Source organism: Amphiprion ocellaris, chromosome 6 (genome assembly GCF_022539595.1).
Source record: "Amphiprion ocellaris isolate individual 3 ecotype Okinawa chromosome 6, ASM2253959v1, whole genome shotgun sequence".
In the NCBI taxonomy this organism is placed as follows: Eukaryota; Metazoa; Chordata; class Actinopteri; family Pomacentridae; genus Amphiprion; species Amphiprion ocellaris.
Window position 1 is genome coordinate 3,970,538 of NC_072771.1, and position 20,671 is coordinate 3,991,208.

The window sequence follows — 20,671 nt, forward strand, 5'->3', positions numbered from 1 at the left end:
TTTGATCTGGCGTCGGTTTGTGCGCCGCTTTCAAGTGCGCCGCTTTAATGAGGCATTTCATATTCACTGAAAGGGATTCTGTCAAAGAATTGTGATAAAACCTCCCCGATCCCGACGAACTGTTCTTTGTCGCCTTTTATAATGAGCCGCGGCCTCGTTAGATTTGCTTCCCCTGTAGATCATAATGGAGTCGTCACAGTTTCCCACCTCCCCACAGCTACGTCCTCCCGCCGAGGCCACGCTCGGCGCTCAAATCCGCCACTTGATGAGTTTTCGCTCTGAGCACTCTGGCAAAGTTGGACAATTATTTTTCGAATCCGTGGGCTCGCGGGGTGGCGAGCACGACGGAGACGGCCAATTATGAAATGTGATTTATTAAAACGCTAAAAAGCTGCGTTTGTGATGTGGTCGGAAGTGTTTGTGGAACTAGTTTGTGATCAGTAAACGCAGCATTGATGCAAATTACGAGTACAGTCAATCAACGTGCTCCTCCAATGTCAGCTCCTCCACCACAGGGCTTCCCACAGCCCAGCTGGAACTCCAAAAGCCTTCTTTTCTGTTTCCGAGGTACGAAGGGGGGGGAGAAAAAATTCCAGTCAGACCCTGCGTCGCTTGCCAAAAACACTGCTCATCCAAAGTCATTTGCAGCAAAGTCCATTATCATCATCACTTGTGGTGATGAATTCCCTATGATGGTGGCAGGCCCACAGCAGCCTCCACTCATAATGACATTCTGCTCTTGTTGGCAGTCACTCCCCATCAGATGGCTCGTTCCCAGCAGCCAGCGTGTCAGACAGAGCACATACACAACACTGGGCCGGGGCCCCAACGCCTGCAAACAGGGGGGACGACGGCAACGGCGCTTGAAAGGCGGGACTTGGTTTGTGGAAAAGGCCGCAGTGTTCGGTCTCGTCAGCATGTTGCTTTCAATGTAATCATCTGTGACATTCTGATGGAAACATGTTCAGCTGCGGCGCTCTTTCATGTCTTTTTTAAAGCGTTTACACTCGCTGGTATAGAAATGAGAAGGTGTTAAGCAATTAATTCAAGGTTTTTCATTGGTTAACCCTCGTGTCGTCCTGCGGGTCAATATTGACCCGTTTTAAAGTTTGAAAATGTGGAAAAAATATATATTTTCACAGTGAAACTTCTGATGTCCACATTTTCAACATTTTTGAGAAATCTTTGAACATTTTTTGGTGGAAAAAAAAAATGTTAAAAATGTTTCTTAAGAACATTCACAAAAAAAATCAACCAAAATCCAGCGAATTTCGCTGGATTTTGGTTAATAAGTATAAAAATATTAAAAGTTTTACTGATATATATGTAATCACTTTAGATTTTTTTAGGATTTTTTTTGAAGATTTTTACTAATTTTTTGAAAATATTTACAAGAATTTTCTCGCCAAATTTGGGTGATTTTTTAAGGGAAACTTTTGGAATTTTCTTCCTGAAAGTTTTGCAAATTGTCAGAAATTTGGGGAATTTTTTGCTGAATTTTTGGAGTTTTTCCAGACAAGGAAACAATATTTTTTGGTGCTCGTAAATGAAGACAACAGGAGGGTTAATGTAATCATCTGTGACATTCCGATAGAAATATGCTCTTTCATGTCTTTTTTAAAGCGTTTACACTTGCTGGTACAGAAATGGGAAGGTGTGAAGCAACTAACTCAAGGTTTTTGGTTGGTAAAATAGGGTTAACACACGGTCAATGGTAGATAGCGAGCTGGTGGAGTTTGTTTTGCCCTACATCCACTAGCACAGATTTAACCCTACTATAACCCTACCGCAGGACAACAGGAGGGTTAAATAAGGCAGAAAGTATATGTAAATAAATGGTCATTCTGTATATAACTGACCAAAATTAATAAAAGTTCTAATCATCTGCAGTGTCTTTGGTGTATTTAATGAGGGTTTTGTCTTCATGCTACGAGGGTTTTTGTGCTTGTTGGTGGTTCCATATTTCACACTTTTGAATTAACTTCTATTTAGACATAGCATCAGACTCCGTATCAGCAACCCAAGGACGACTGTGACAGATGACATGTTAATCTCTTAGTTCCATGCTTCACCGATGAGTGTTTGACAGTCTGAAGCACAAAAAGAGGCAATGAGTGTCTGAAGTTCTCTCTAAATAAAAGGCAGACACAGCGATGAGCTTCCCTGGTTTCACTGCTCGACTAAATTAAAGGTGATGTCCCATGAAGACAAATGGAAGGTGGAGCTGCGGAGCCAATAATATTTAAAGCAGCATGCGACTAAAGTCATCACTTCAGAAATAAAACAGCTCCGTGGTCACAGCGGGTCTGCTCGCTCCGGGGGTTAAAGAGCTCAGGAATTACAAACAAGGCAGAGTTGTGGAATCAGCTGCCTAAATGTCACCTTAAAAATCACCTCTAGAGGAAACTTAAGAGTTTGAAGCAACATACATAACTATGTTTGCTATAAGTGCTGTAAGTGTTATAAGTGCTGTAGCTCCAAACCACATGACATTGTATTGTGAGTGTAAACAACAGTTTAACCCTGAATATGTTGGGTATTTGCATTTGAGGAAACCACAAAACCTTAAAATTATTCTCAAATTAATTCAAACCCCCCCAAAATTCTCCTTTTCAGCCCATCTTCAGTATACATAAGTAGTCCTGAAATGTCTGCCTTAATAGTTTAAGAATAAAAAACATGTTGTATGTTAATTTACATACTTTGGCAACTTTGGAACGGCACAAAAAGGGTGGGAGACACTGACCTACTATCAACATTTGAGACGAAATTTGTTTTTAAATTTATCTAGCAGACATGGAATGATGTTAGCGTACATTTTTGCTGTTTCTTTTTTGGTCTGCTTTGGTCTCCACCAAGCCCTGAAGAAAACATCTGTCCGTTTAGCTGCTAGATGCCCAACCACTAATTTAATCTAACTTCATTTGGTGCTAGGAAGGTAGACCACATTGGGTTTATCAGAGGTTGTTTTTGAAAGCAGCAATGAAACTGAAATAAATGCATTTTTATCAATCAATAAAGAATTAATTTGCATTACAAAATGAGTACACCTGACATTTGTTCTGTGCTGATTCTACTATTTTTAGGCCACAGATACATTATATGGACCACAAAAACAAATATCACATATGCCATTGTAGTATCACTATCCTAGTTGATCCTGACTTGATTAAACAAATGTGCACTGGCCGGAGGTCATTAAGCACCAAAGAAGACTTAGTCATGGTGCCCTTTTGCTAGCTAAACACCCACAATGCTCTCTGCTTGCCAACATGGAACAGCCCACCTGTTTTTGGTCGCTACGGTATGAAATAGTAAGAAGCAACCAGGTAGTACAGCTAATCTACAATACTTGGAAGTGTGCAATATTTAGGAAAATGGAACTCGATATCGCAAGATGCTAAAAATTAAAATCACTCATCGAAAAAACTCGATCGGGACATCGGTAGTCTGTTTTGTTGCTTAACCAATACTAGTGTTGGCAAATGAGAGTTTCAAATTGTAAAAATTCTGTCTATGTATGTTTGTTACAACCGGTATTTGTATGATTGTCGTGTTGGAAGTTGTGAGGAAACAATAAATCCTATCAGTGATGCTTTTTCAGTCCCATATTAACAACTAATTTAATGATAATATAACAAATGCTTAATAGTAAATAATAATAAATGTGCACAGCACCAAGACCATACCACCGCCTTCTTGGGGACGACAAAGACAGACTTGCAAGAAAAAGAAGAAATCCTGGGAGGTGCACAGCAAGATGGCTGAAGGTGACTCTAAGCCCGAGCTTATCGGCGGACTCAGTAAACAAGAGGCCTGGCAAGCTCGGTGCTCGGCTGTTGACAACTGGTGATGGTGACCAGGTGGGATATGTTATCCTAACAGTCTGGAACTCTTGTGAATTATTTGCTGATAGATATAAACAGCTGTTATTCTTGGTAATGGAAAGCAATTAGAAACATCTGCATACTTGGCTGTGAGCGATGCCTCCGAGTGGCGGCCGTGGCTCCCAGGTGCCGCTGGGAAATAATTACATCATCAGGACGGGGGCCGGGGCTGGAGGACTGCTAGTGATCTGTGAAGAGCAAGAAGAAGAAGAGGGACACATTTAAACCACCGTTTCTTCACCTGAGCCAAAACCGACATTTAACCTTCTTTTATTCGATTTTGTCTAATGTTTGGTGGCACTGGCTGGAAATTCTGTTTCTTTGTCCCAAAACCTTGTACAATTCAGAACTCAGAGTATAAGTTTATATGAGGTAAATGGGCATCAATTGTTCTTTTATTCTTGTGTATCAAATTGAGAACCAATACATAACCTAGGAGATCTCAAGTCATGTCATTTAAACCACCTCTGCACAAATGTATGTAATACACTCACATGTTAATCCTCATTATACCAACTAGGAATTAAAAGAGAGTCCAGCTTCACCAAAACTCACTCACACTCACACTTCATTCATGAAGTGTTTTTTTTTGTTTCGTTTTATCAGGTGGAGCATGAAAGTCCTTACAAACCATAAATGTTCACAAGTTATGATTGATTATAGTCCAATGTATTGTTTGAAATGTCTCTAGTTAAACCCTTTCTGAGATGTGGAGACACAGAGGAAGATATTGCATGTGGAGCTAAAGACTAGGTATTTCACAATACGAGCAATTTGGTAGTCATTACCAATATCAGTTTTGATAATGCCACAACAAATAAATCCATGAAATATCCATATTTCAACATTATCTCTTGGAAAAGTCCTGGAATGGAGCTTCAAAGTAATAAAATAAAAAAAGACATTATTGTAAATTAAAACAACATTGTACCAAAAAACCCCCAACTTCTTAATGGTGACTAGAAAGGGGCACCATGACAAAGATTTCTGTTGTGGTTAATGGGTTCCATCCAGGGCTCTCGTTCGCCCTGGCTAGAGATAAGATAAGCTAGACCTACTTGGATGATGTTCCTGAGGAAAAGAAGTCTATTTCTCAAAGAAAATAACACGAGTGTGATTAAAAAAAAAAACTTGTGGAGTAATGTTGGTTATACTTGACTCAGACTGACAACTAATGGATTATTGATTGTTAATGCTGTCGACTACCGATTAAGAAAACTGTATAAACTTTTCCTCTCTAGTTGGTCTGAATCTCCAAATGTTAAACCACAGTGTTGGAAATATGATAAATAATACCCTAAGGCAGCGCTGTAGAAGGCAAAAAAAAATAAAAATAAGTCCATGAAAAAGCCATATTTCAACATCAGCTCTTGGAAAAATCCTGTAATGTAGCTTCAAAGTAATGGAAAAGACATTACTGTAAATTAAAACAATATTACATTGGGAAAAAAAAAAACTACTTTTTGATGGTGACTATAAACAGGAACCATGACAAAGACTACTGTTATGGTTAATGGGTTCCAGCCAGGACTTTTGTTCTCAAGATAGGCTATTTGGATGATGTTCTTGATAAAAACAATTCAATTTTGCGAAGAAAGTTACATGAGAGTGACTGAAAAAACTTGTTATACGGAATAATGTTTGCCGTACTTTACTCAGATAGGATTATTGATTGTTAATTCAATAGCAATAGCATGTGGAGCTTAAGACTCTACAAGAAATTTGGTCATCAGTACCAAGATCACTTTTGATAGCGCAACAAAAAGTAAATCCATGAAATAAATATATTTCAACATCATCTCTTGGAAAAAGCCTGTGAAAGAGCTTTCAAGTCATAAAAAACATACTACTGTAATTTAAAACAATACTGCACCGAAAAACAAAACAACTTCTTAATGGGGGACCATGACAAAGACTTCTGTTGCGGTTAATGGGTTCCATACAGGGCCCCAATTCTCAAGATCAGTCAGACTAATTTTGCAAAGAAAATCATGTAAATGTAATCTTTTTTTTTTTTTAGAAAAACAATCAGGATATAGAATAAGCTTCACTGTACTTCATTCATGTCAATTACTGTTGAATTATTGATTGTTAATTGGAGAAAACTGTGTAAAATTTGCATCTCTAGTTGGAACACAACAGCATCCCAGCCTGAATCCCCAGAAGTTAAACCACAGTGTTGGAAATATGATAAATAACACCCTAAGGTAGCGCTGTAGAAGGCAACCAAGGCCTCTAAAGAAACCAACAAACATTTCAAAGGCAAGAAAGGCACAGATTATTATCGAGTCTCCATTTTGTCTTGAACAGACCTTAAAAAGTGTGATCTGAGATAGCAACTATCTCAAAAGACAAAAATACTGCTATTAAATTGTACTTTTAGAGGTCTTTAAGATCAGTTTTGCTGGACTAACTATGTTTCAGTACACTGTGAGATAAAGATGATGGAGCATCTGAAGTGATGTGAAATAAAAATATCTGCAAAAACCGTCTGATTCTAGCATATTTATTCAGCGACGAGATGAAGTTGGGCATCACTGGCACCGTCAACACGACAGGTGCAACCTGACAAACCTGATCAACATTCCTCAATATCAGGGAGCATCTGCAGCCACAGTAAATCCACACATTGGGCCATAAAGACAGACAAAATGACGTGTTAATTGAAAAAGTTGTAAATCTGAGCCGTGCGGACGTGTCGGGGATTCAGAATAAACTCACTTTGTTAAAGTGTTCTCTCACCAAACGGTCTGAAGCTCAGGCTGCTCTGGACAGACGTACACGAACACGCTTAGAAACACGAACACGCTTAGAAACACGTACACCCACAGCCCAAGACAGCAGACATTTGTTATGGTGCTAATTAATTCTGCTTTCCAAGGGACATAAAAGATCTGTCTCCCTCACTCTGATATTCTCTTTAGTCTCAATTCACTTTTTCTACATTCACAAGAAAACCTGAGTCACAAGCTGTAAATAAAAGATACTCATAGTCGCCTTGGAACAGCATCTTTGTAGTTTACTTCCTGCCTTGTGACAACTGTTTTTTTGGCAGCTAAAGATGTTATTGTTCTAGTCAACTATTCCTACTAGTCCAAACTTTTATCCTTATCTTGAACAGACAGCAAAAAAAGAACAAAACAACACAAACAAAAATGTGATTTTTTTACACTTGTAGGGCCTTTATTTGACCTACATCAGAAGAATAGGATTGAATTGATTAACTTTTTGGTATAATTGAATTTTTGTTTTGGACAATTCACTGTTATTCAACACATCTTTCCTGTTTTGCTAAATTACAGATAACTCATAAAATTACCAAAATAAATTTGTAAGAAATATGTTAACTGTAAAAGAAAAAACAGGTCAAAATAACAATGAAAACATCAATAAAAGCATAAATAATCAGTATTTTTATTCATGCTGATTATTTTACAATGTGTGATTGTAAAATTAGAGCAAATAATTATTTTATAGATAATTACATTTGTTAAAAGATAAACTGTGTATATTAGGGCTTGAAAAATGGTAAAAATATAATTTATTGGTTATTTTACAGTAAAACTAATGGGAAAAAGTAATAATTTACATGTTAAGTGGAATTTAAAAAACAGGCAATCATTGTACAATTTGTTCCTTTACAATGTGTAAATGTTTGTATTCAGAAAAAGGACATATTTGCTGTCGTTTGAAAGAAAAGTTGCGTACACTAAGGCCTAAAAACAGAAAAATAGAAATTATTTTTCACAGTAAAAAACAAACAAAAAAAACATCAAAAATAATCTCTAGTTTAAAAAATAGCAATTTGTTCTTTTACAGTGTGTGGATATTTTTGCTGTATTTAATTCAGCAAAAATATATTTATTTGAGATTATTACTTACAGTTATTTTCACTATTTTATTAGTTTTTTTTTTTTTTAACAATGTAGTTTTCCATCTTTTTTTTGTGGCACCCTTGCTGACAGATTTTTAAATGTTTTTGGTGCCTTTTTGACGACGTCCACCCTTGAACAAAACCAACTTTTTATAAACAAATACTGCACGATCTGTCATCAAAACCCAAATACAAAGTTTTCTCTGTCAACTCTGCAAAAAGGAATTTCTGAATATCTTCACAAAAGCCACTTCCAGTGAACTAAACTTGTGTTTGTGTGGAAAAAGGTCCAAAACATATAGAACCTTAATTTTAGAAAACTCCCGCGTGTGTGTGGATCTAAATCTGAGAGATTTTTGACACTACATCCACACTTTACCCTATAAAATATCCGTCTACTGCTTCAGCGTGGCCTCCTTCCTACTGAGCCCTCTCCTGAAAACGTCCCATTGATATGCAGTCGGTCACGCCACAGTGTGTCTTCCTCTAATTGTGTGGAGCCGCTGACCTTCTGCACCGACCTCCTCCTCCATCCAAACAACACCGAGGCTGCAGAGCCCCGACTGCGCCGTGCCTCTGAATTTACCCCGGCTGAAGCATGACTGTGACTCCCCGTATACATCAGCCTACGGGCCCCCGCTGAGCAGCTCATCAGCTGTAAATACCAGCAGTCTGCTGGAATGAGCGGTGTGGGGACCCGGCCCTGGTGTGAGGTGGCAGGCTGATGGTTAAACAGAGGGTCCTGGAAGCAGAAGGTCAGCGACTCTGATCGGCTCTGTAGGAGATCAGTCCCGACTCGGTGTCCTTGAGCAACGAGGTGACGGCCGACGTGCAAATAACAAGACTTGTTGTCGGACTACATTTAGGAATTTTACATTTGACTCGAGTTTAACTGTCATTCTAACCATGTGACATGATAAGAATGAAACACGGCGTCACAGGTCTCGGTTTGTAGCGTGAGATTTAAAATAAATGAATAAATAAAATAATCGGAATACATACACATATACTACAAAGACTACAATTTTCCATCATACCATGACTCAAAACACTGGACAGTCAGCACTTCAATTATACAGTCTATTATTGTTCTTGTGTTTTGTCCAAACCCATCAAATTCTTGGAGAAAATATCTTGTCTGACAAACATTTTCTAACGTTAGTTTACTTCCTGTTTATCTATTTATTTAGAGTGAAACTATTTTATGATGCACATTGTGTGGGTTTTTTCTTCTTCTTTTCTTATATACAGGGGTCCTCGGTTTATGGCGTCCTCGACCTACAGCGCTTCGTCTTATGTCGGAACTGGTTACGTGAAAATAGTTGGCAAGCGGAGCAGACGAATACGTTGTCAGACGGCACTATAAGATGGCTTTGTTTACATTCACTGGTTGTACGCCACCTTGGATTGTGCTACATTTGCTAACTTTTTGTCCTTCATTATGACTCTCAAGTCTAAGTCTTCTGATGGCTGTGCTTCAAAGAAAAGGAAAGCCATCTCCCCATAGGTGAAATTAGATAAAACGTTCGGAACATGACTTTTCTGAAGAACTGATCAATATCGTGATGCATGTAACGGCTTTGTTTACATTCTCACTGGAGTTCCGACTTATGGTGAAAATCAACTTACGCTGATCTGTAGGAGCAGATGTAAGTCGAGGACCCCCTGTATAAATCTACACTACCGTTCAAAAGTTTGGGGTCACTTAGAAACGTCCTTATTTTTGAAAGAAAAGCAGTTTTTTCCAATCAAGATAACGTGAAATGAATGATAAATCCAGTGTAGACATTGTTAATGTGGTAAATGACTATTCTAGCTGGAAACGGCTGATTTTTAATGGAATATCTCCATAGAGGTACAGAGGAACATTTCCAGCAACCATCACTCCTGTGTTCTAATGCTACATTGTGTTAGCTAATGGTGTTGAAAGGCTAATTGTTGATTAGAAAACCCTTGTGCAGTTATGCTAGCACATGAATAAAAGTGTGTTTTCATGGAAAACAAGAAATTGTGTTGATGACATAAAGAGTAAACATGAAACTAAGGTAAATAATAAAACCCATGTAAAATATTGCACAATGTACAACAATAACCAAATACATAATACAGATAATCATAAAAATACTAATCTGACCCCTAGTTTTAATGTACAGTTGAATTATTTACAACCCCCATCATGTATTAGTAGACATTTGTTAAAAGTGTTTAAGGATAGAGATCATCTTACATGTTTCTTCTCTGAACGTTTGTATTTTCCTACTCAAATCCAACTTACGCTGCAAGTCTAATGTGAAACTACAAAATGAAAGCAGATGGATAAGCACTAATTGCTACAAGAGTCTTTCACAAGCTTGGCAATGTTCTCCAAAGTCGCTTTACACACAAACCCAGAAGTAGAAGATGTCCAGTCTGTTGGAGAAAACACCACTTTGATCAAGATCTACACAGAAACAACACAGCAAAAAACAGACGGAGGGAGGAAAAAAAAGAATCTTTTCTGGTGCATTGTCTGTGCCGCAGCAGACAAGAGATAGAAGCAGCTCCAACACAAAACATTATGTTTGTGCCTTTGTTTCATTGGGCCTGTAATCCCTCGGGCAACAAACAGAAAATATCCGTCAGAACGGATGAACCTGCGGGCCGTGAGTCGCGGCTGTTGCGGTCGGATATGTTGATGTCGGCTGGCGTACCTGTCACAGAAAGCTGCAAGCGCAGTTCAAAAACGAGGTGGCTGGTGTCACACGGGTCTGCCGAGGGAGTCGGTGACGAATATGAGCACGGCAGCACGAGTCTGTCAGCACTTTCTTATCCTGACTTTTGTTTTCCCTGCTTTGTGGTGCATTCAGTGGGTTATTTCACAGGGAGAATACACGCATCCTACTGTTTAGGTGCTTATACACTCACCGGCCACTTTATTAGGTACACCTGTTCAACTGCTTGGTAACAGAAACAGCTAATCACTCAAGGCATTTATTCATGTGGTCAAGACAGCTGGCTGAAGTTCAAACCGAGCATCAGAATGGGGAAGAAATTAGATTTAAGTGACTTTGAATGTGGCATGGTTGTTGGTCTGAGTGTTTCACAAACTACTGATCTACTGGGATTTTCACAACCATCTCTAGGGTTTACAGACGATGGACCAAAAAAGAGAAAATATCCAGTGAGCTGTGTGGACCAACATGCCTTGTAGATGTGAGAGGTCAGAGGAGAATGGACAGACTGGTTGGAGACGATAGAAAGACAGCAGCAACTCAAATAACCACTGGTTACAACCAAGGAATGCAGAATACCATCTCTGAACCACAACAACCTTGAAGACGATGGACTCCAGCAGCAGAAGACCCCACCAGTACCACTGGAAAGATAATAAATATATATAAAAAGTAATATTTATATGTGAACTGTAAAATAAATAAATAAATGGGTAAAAAACTGCATAACATCCATCCATCCATCCATCCATTATCTATACACCACTTAATCCTCACTAGGGTCATAGGGGGGCTGGAGTCTATCCCAGCTGACTCAGGTGAAGGCAGGGGACACCCTAGACAGGTCACCAGTCTATCACAGGGCTACATACAGAGACAAACAATCACTCTCACATTCACACCTACGGGCAATTTAGAATGATCAATTAACCTCAGCATATTTTTGGACTGTGGGAGGAAGCCGGAGTACCCGGAGAAAACCCACGCATGCACAGGGAGAACATGCAAACTCCATGCAGAAAGATCCCGGGAAAGCCGGGACGTGAACCAGGGATCTTCTAGCTGCAAGGTGAAACCACTACACCACTGTGCAGCCCCCACTGCATAACATTCACATAAAAAAATTTTCCAAGCCCTTGTATACACAACTTTTCACAAAACAAAACTCTAATTTAGCAGACTTTTTAAAGTCCAGTAAAGTTATAGAAAAGAAAAACAATTTACATGTTAACTGTAAAAAAAAATTTAAAAAAAGAGAGGGGCAAAACCTGTACATAATGTCCACAACAAAGACACCTGGACCTCACTAGATCCTTAAAATAAGATCACAGAACCGTAGATATGCATGGTATGGGCTCTTTAAGTTACTTTTAGTCATTGTCTGGAAAATAATGTTAAGTTTTCAAACCAAAATCTTTATTTTTTTAACCTTAATCTTTAACCACACATTGCTAAACACTGACCCTCAATGTACAGATGTGTGGATGCTGCTGTAAACCCACATTTATTCTAGTCTGGAGGTAGATTTGTGCTGTTTAAGGATAAAAGGCTCAGCAGGTTCTCTGGTTAACATACAGGGGATTTGATCAAACCAATAGCAGCTCAGTCCATATCCTGGTGTTTGTACCACCGTAGCCTTTGTCCAGGTTAATCCGCCCACTGCTGCTGTAAAACCTCCGTACACGGTGAATGATGTAACCCAGACTAGTACAGTCTGTTAATCTATTCATAGAGACGGCCGTGTCCTCAGACCACCAGTCATGATCAGATATACTTCTGCAAATGCTTTTCATTTAAACTGAGCCGCTGGTCGGGGTTGATGAAAAACAATAACAGTAATTGGAGTATGGCGGTACAGTACAGCATGAAACCAGAGCACTTTCCTCCTCCCAGATGGTCCGTTCAGCCTTTTAATAATGAAATCTGCTTTTGTGTTATTTAAAAAATTACAATAACCTTTCTGCTAATCCCCCGACTTACGACCCCGTACACCTGGATTTCTGCGATACACGTACGTCCGAAATCCCCCGGGCTCCTGATAACATATTAGGATTATATCTCGGATATGGTTCTTTAATAAATAGTTTAGATAAGCATATCTGTTTAATTTTATCCACCCGCCCTCCCTGCTTGTAGGATTACGGTGGAAGGGCTGGGTTTGGTTGAGCGTGTGTTCTGCAGTCTGCAGACAGAACATGCAAACATCTGTACAACAATTCATCAGAAAGAATTATGTATGGCAGACTGGAGGGCTCTAAGCTGTGTGTATTTCAACATCTCGTCGTCCTGAGCGACTGCAGCAGATCATAAATAATGGAAGCAGAATTAATTGGTTTATGCTATGAGCATGTGTTATATGTATTGATGGCATACCGTCGGCTCTGTGCTGGACTAGACATGTATACTGCGGCTTTGAGTTTGATGAACGATGTGGACGGTAGATTTACAGGTCTTAGCTTTAGCTCGTATTAATCTATCAAAACCCCAGACACAAAACAACATAAATAAGCCAAAAATAAAAGAAAAAAAAGGAAATGTAATCAATTTAGATTAAAAAATAAGTGGCTTTTTGGAAAGAAATGGAATAAAACAACAAAAAGATGAGATATTAAAGACAACTGGGTGAATTTATCAACAATATTTACCAACACATTATGGTCAAGAGTGGTCCAATTTCAAAGACCATAAATCAAGTCCGAAGAAGTTTTTTTAATTTATTTTTTTTAACCAATTAGCCAAAGCCGAAGCTTTGTTAATGTCCACTGTCACAGGAGAGTCGCAAAGGGAGAGCACAATTTGTAGCTAGATGCTTCTTCTTCTTAAATGTCTTGCTTAATCACGTTGATGACCATGCCTTTCCACTTTTCTCTGTCATACGTTTTATGTAGTACAGTGTTAGCCTTCGATGTATCTGTCCAGTCCTTGATGTTGTCAACATATCTCATCCTCTGGTGTCCTCTTGCTTTCTTTCCTTCTATTTTGCCTGTTATTGCAAGATTCTCTATGCTATTCCTCCTCATAGGAGTTTAATTTCTCTCGATTTGATGGTTGCCGGCATTGCTCTTTCCACATTTGCTTTTGTAAGCACCTCTTCATTGGTTCCTCTTGCTACCCACAATGTCTTTAGCATTCTTTGTAGGAACCACACTTCCGTTGCCTGGAGTCTCTTCTGCATATTGGTTGATAGTGCCCACGTTTCGCATCCATATAGCAAGACTGAGCAGATGTAGCATCTGAGGATTCTTAGTTTTGTCAGCATGCTGATGTGTGTATTCATGAAGACGGTCTTTTTCTTGTTAAAAGCATCTTTGGCTATGACAACACGTCTCTTGATCTCCATCTAATGTTAGCTTGCTGCTGAGGTAGTTGAAATTCTCGGTCTGTTTGATATTGTCTCCTTTTGCTGTTATCTTTCATACTGTCATAGTGAACATTTTCTTTGTGTTCAGGGATAAACCCAGTCTTTCACTCTCGACTATTACTTTATCCAAAAGATCTTGGAGTCCTACTAGCTAGACGCTAGGGATGCAAATTTCGAAAAATTTATCTAATTTAGCATCGGGCAGCATTATTGAGCTCATCTAAAGAGCGCTACACACTGTGCGATTTTAACAATTTTATAATTTCACAGGTTGCTACGCTGTATGACATGAATCAAATAATCTTTGGCCATGATGCGAAGTTTGCTGTGTGCAGATTGCACAATGAAAACGCAGCTGAACCACAGCCTACGATGTACGTGAGTCGACATGAACGTGCAAGAATCGAACGTCATAAGTGTGCGCCGTCCATCCATGAAAAATAAACCGAGCATAAACGGAGCTCCTACAATCACAGGCAAACTAGCCAAACATGAACGGATTAAATTTTTATTTATTTAATAACATAAAGTAAGTGTTGTGGCCACTATTTACAGCAGCGTTTGTGTGCGTTTGCTAGCCGCCAATGTTAGGTTACTAACCGGGGAGCTGTAATTCCGCCGCTATATCCTTCAATGCTTCATCCTTTTTTTGTCCGGTTGTGGTACGAGCTGGAGGACACGTCTAAAAGGCCTCTGCTGCCACAACTCTACTAGGCTGTCTTCTTTGTATAAATCCAACATACTTGTTTTGATGCGTTGTGCCATTGTCGCTGCAAATCATCTATTTGGGTTTAGCTCCAGTGTGGCGCTGATCAGTACGTCACTTCATTCTGCATTTCTATTGGTTAGTTAGTTGTTGTAAGTCGCAGCAGCATCACACTGTGAAACAATCACCCCAAATTTATGACACCGTCAGAATTTCATCGCAGCTCATCTTTGGTCGCAAGACCATAACAACGGCCGTCCTTGAACCTGTCTCACTGTGCGATGTAGGACCATCCATTTAGAGCCAAGACCAAAGATATCGCCACGATTGTTATCTTTCATCTGGGACGGCCGAAAATCGCAGTGTGTAGAGGCCTTTAAACACTTCTCTGGTTGGAGGTGATTTAGCATCACATGAGTCGTTGTCATGGTGCCCACCATGCTCAACTGTGTGGACAATAGTCTTTAGGTTACACGCCTCTCCCTTCTTTCTCTAAACATAAGCCACACCTCTATTACCAAAGAGCTCTAGTTTGGTCTCATCTGACCAAAGGACATGCTTCCAGTGTTCCTAATGCTTCTCCAGACTGTCCTTAGCAAACTTCAGTCTGGCTTGAAGAAGTCTCTTTTGTAGCAGTGGAGGGTTCGGGTTCAGTCCATTTCTGTCTTCTTTGATGCTAGAATTCCTGATTTGTCTAAGTCATTAACTAGTGTTTTGGTGGTTGTTCTAGCATCTTTAGACACATCTCTCACAAGTTTTCTTTCCAGAGTCTTTGAAATTTGACTTCCTGCCTCTGCCAGACTTGTTCTGTACTGTGTGGCTCTCTTTGAATGTCTTGATGAGACTTTTCACTCCACTTCTTGACACTTGGAAACACTGTGATAACTTTGTAGACCCTTCTCCTGCTTTGTAAGCATCAATGATTCGTTTTCTCAAGCCTAAACTGATTTCTCAGGTGACAGCTCAAACCCTGAATGAAGTTTTTAAACTGTGTGTAAAGTGTAGGACAACCCCCAGTTTAAACTTGAATGATTGATTGATTACAAGCTGTGAGTTACAAAGACAAAGCACATGGTGGAACAACAGTGGTTTGTGGTTTGGCTCAATAAAAAGGTCAGTTCTTAAGGGGGCTAGTCATTTTGACCCTGGTAGTTTTTGGTTTTTGTTAAATAACTGTGTTTCTGTGTGAAAAATAAAGAAAATGTGAGCATCCAAAATAAAACTAGGATGTTTGTAAAAGCTGCGATAAAAATTCCTTGATCTGTTAAACAGAAGTTGGGAATTTGTTGAAAAAAAAAACTAGAATTTCATAGTGGGGATAATTTTGACTTCAACTGTATGTGCTATATGAACACTTAGCATTCCAGTTTTTGCCCTACTTAATTGTACCTTTTACCTCCTACGTATGAGGCACCTTGCATTGGGGGATAATTATGATACAGAACCATCCCACAGAGATGTTATTCCTTAGATTAGTGGGCAAAAGGATTAACACAGATGCAATTCTGGTTCATGTCAGGTAATGCAACCGTAAATAATATTTTTGACGATTTTGTAAATAACCAATCGCTGTAACGTTTTCAAATCAACCCACAAACTACACTGAAAGATCATCTTTGGCAGCTTGAATCTGCGATTCCACAAGGCCATTTTATTTGAGGTTATTGATCAATTGAGTGATAGACCAGAGTTAATAAGGGATTAGCATCTTCATAGTCCAACAGAAGAAAAAAGTGTGACAGACCTTTAAATTATTCATGCTACACTTGACCATGAGGTCTGAATTTTCTAGGCCAAACACCCCACTCTCTGTGGGTCATGACCTGCCCCCCTACCCCCTGCTTTGTTTTTCTACCTTGCGTGCTGGGGTAAATACCTCAGCACCTGCATGTTGCACTGATTTCACCCAGCCCCGGCAGATGGTCCTCACCCTTCAGTGAGCACACACTCTGGCACCTGGGACGCTGGGGAAATCCTTCCGTGCTGCTGCCACTCTGTCAGGGCGCACATGCACACATTACCAACACAGATGCAGTGGCATGTGTGCAGGCATGCGTGTCTGCACAAGCATGCAGGGGCGAACAGAAATGCAACGATGAGTGGGCGCCAACAGCCCAACGCAACGCAGATCCATTGATGTGGAGGGAAAAAATGCAAACAAATACAGAGCTATGAAAATAAACGTATGGGGGAGGTTTACGGTGCCTCTGCCATATGGTTCAAGTGCAAAACCCTAAACAGAAATGATAATTTACACTGTAATTGATGCACATGTAGCTTCTTTAACTTGGATAACAACTGGATGCACAAACTCCTATTAGCTTGCTATAAAATTACCTTTGCTCAAATCCCAAAACTCACAGGAAACCACATTTACAACTACGTTATTTTCTAACTAGACCAGAGTTTATCTACAAAGGAACAAAACATTTGGTCACAGGTGTCTGGAACTTAACGATATAGTATTTTAATTTATGATCAAAATGACAAAAGTCAGACAAAAAAAGACAAAAAAACAACAAAAAAGACAAAATATTAGAAAAATGAGACACAAAATGGCAAAAGTGAGAAACAAAATGACATAAAATGAGACAAACGACACAAAACAAAACAAAAAAGAGACCAAAAAAGGTACAAAGAGACAAAAAAATGGACAAATGACAAAAACGAGACAAAAATGACAAGAGAGAAACAACATGACCAAAAAATAGAAAAACCACACAAGTGAGAAAAAAAACCCACACAATGACAAAAATGCTACACAAAACAATGAATAAAGCAAAACACAAAGGGACAAAATTAAGATAAAAAAAACAGAAGCGAGACAAAAAAGAAACACAAAACGACAAAAATGAGAAACAAAACTACAACATGAGACAAACGACAAGTCAGACAAAAAAAGACAAAAAATCAAAACAAGACAAAATATTACAAAAATGAGACACAAAATGACAAAAACGAGACACAAAATGAGACAAACTACATGAAATAAAGCAAAAAAAGACAAAAAGTTAGACAAAAAAGTTATAAAGCGAAAAAATGGACAAACGACAAAAAACAGACAAAAAATGACAAAAGTGAGAAACAAAAAAACCCCAAAACTAGACAAACAACACAATCGAGACAAAAAACCCCAAAAAACAACAAAAATGACACACAAAACAACTAATAAAGCAAAACACAAAGGGACAAAAATAAGACAAAAAACACAAGCAAGACAAAAAGGAAACGACAAAAACGTGTCAGACAACAAAAGTCCGACAAAAACAACAAAAGACAAAATATTACAAAAATGAGACACAAAATGAAAAAAGAACAATCTAATATCTTACTTTTTCCTGGCTTTGCTTGTACTCCTTTAATTCTTTATTATTTTTACTGTTACTGGATGCTTATATCTCTTTGCATTGTGTTGCTTGTTGTACAGTAACACTAAGATCCTTTTACCTCATATCTTGCTCATTTTAAGTCTAGCCATACATGTTGTATCTTGTTTTTTCTAGAACTGTCTTGGTTATCCAGATTTCCCATCATTTAATATGGTAATATTTGCATTTTTAAAAAATATTAGCCTTCATATAATGGTAAACAAATGTTCTGGATTCTGAAATTGCTGTTTTAACTTGCATCTCACTATAAACTGCTGGCAGTAGAGATATCTTCTCATAACCATGATGGTAGGAAAACGTATGACTTAGAAAGCGGGGGAAATCTGTGCACTACAGACATAACTGTGTGTTGCGTTCAAAGATGGCTGCTATGTAGATAAAACTATAACTATTCCATTAATTAACTGCTATATTTGCAGTGTAAAACCAGCTCTGGCTTTACATTCTGACACCACAGAAGCTGAACTCCACTCTGTAGCTAGCAGCTCAGCTCCACAGATGCAGGCTGTTTGGTTGTTTTTGTCCCCTCACAAAGAATCAAACAGAAAACAAGCAGCTACGCTCAGATTCGTTGTGATGAGCAGGAGCTGTTCCTTCCTTGAGCTTAATGCGAAAATATGCCCCCACAACCCCATGACTGCGTGCCTGGACGGACGCGACCGTAGGCGCCTGTATAGACAAATAAACGCCTTATGGCGACTGTTGCGGCGCTCCTCGCTGATTTAATTAAAGAAGCCTTCTGTGCTAGCAGTGCAGCACAAAGGAATGGTAATGATGGAATTAATGGCTGCTGTTTTCCACGCTGAGCGCCACACCAGCCGCCCGCCGTCCGACTAGTATCCCTGAGCGCTATCGCGGGCCGGGATGAGCTACTTCATATGGACATGGACTTCACTTCTTATATCTGCGCTGTCAAAGTGAGCAGCAGCAAATGCCTTTTGTTTTTAGCGTTAATTAAAGTCCCCGCCACGCTAATGTGACGCATTGTTTCCACCAAAGTCACTGCTGAGATGTATTTAACAGGCGGAATATAAACAGCTTCTGTCAAGTGGAGGGCCGGTGGAGGGGAAGCTTCATCTGGGTTTGAGGCTATCATTATGGTGCACATTTAAGGCGTTATTCAGCCGATGCATCTTACAGCGACAGAGCAACCCACTGCAAGGATGTTAAGATGTCAAACCAAGACAATCACACGTCACAGAAAGAACACAATAAGGGCAATGGAAAAGGAGGAAAACTTTAGAGCAGGAATCTTAGCTTTCTGGGGGTGTTGCAGTTGGCACAGCACATGAAATTTCCTGGAGAAAATGCTTGCAAACTGAACAAAAAGTGCAAACAAAGATGCCAGGAGTCAAAATGTATCTATATTTACCAGGAAAATGTTAGTGCAATATTCTGAGAGTAGAAAAGAGGATTAAAAAGTCAAACTTCTATGAAAAGGAAATTAAAAATCTAATAAAATCGGGAAGGGCTCTCCAATTAAAAGATGTTTAAAGGAGGGAATGAAAAGAGTTTTGAGGATCTTATAGTGTACACTGGTTCATACGGTACTAAATATCTGAAATTTAGCTGGTTAACTGACCAAGAGGGCTCCAATAAAAGGATAAAGAATGAAATTAAAAGAAGTCACTGACTACCCAAGCTGATTTTCTTTAGTTGTGAGGATCTTAAAGTGTGCACTGATGTATGTAATACTAAAAGGTCAGAGATTTAGCTCATTAAGAGAGTTAAAATTTGTTCTAAAATATATTGGAAGTCAATGTAAAAAGGCTAGAACATGAGTGATGTGACCTTGACTCTTGGATCTGGTTAAAAGTCTGGCTAATTGAGTCCTGTCCAGTCTGGAGTCGCTCAATAGATTTTATTTATTTATTTGTTCAGGCAGATTGCTGCAGTAATCCAGATTAAAGTTGGTAAAGTGGTATCTGAGTCTTTAGAAGGTGAGCTAGATTGACATTTAAAATATTTTGTCAAATGAACATGGCAGGAGTCCAAAATTAACTTATATTTAAAACAAAAATATTGGTGCAATATTCTCAGAGCAACCAAAGAGGCCTGGAAGTTCACTCCAAATTCAAACCCTTGTATAAATGAAGTAAAAAATCAAACCAATTTAGGAAAGTCTGTCCAATTAAACTATGTTTCACAAGGGAAATTAAACACTGACTCAGCCAACCTGATTTCCTTTAGTTTTCAGACAGGTGATTGGTACAGACCAAAAAAAAAAAAAAAAAAAAACCCTGTCAGGGGATCTTAAATTATGCACCGGTGAATCAATACTAAAAGGTCAGAGATATAGCTAGGAGACAGGCCAACAAAAGCCTTAAAAACTATGCTAAAACATACTAGAAGCCAGTGTAAAGAGGCTAAAACTACAGTAATGTGTCTCTTGGTCAACAGTTTTCTGGTTTAGGCAGATAACCAGGCAAGCAGGTCGTTAAAGGTTGAGATAAGGTGTAATTTGAAATATTTCTTAAAACTAACATGCCAAGAGTCCAAAGTCATCTATATGTAATTGGACAATATTAGTGCAATATTCTTAGAAGAACCAAAGATGCTTGAAAGTTCACTCAATTCAAACCACTCTAAAGTGGAAATCAAAAATCAAGCTAAATCTGGAAGGTCTCTTCAATAAAAATCTCTGTCAGATCATCTTTAAGTGCACACTTTCGCCTACAGTACTACAAGGAAAAGATGTAGATGGTTTAGAGGTCATGAGGGGCCTTAAGAGTAATCAGTAAAA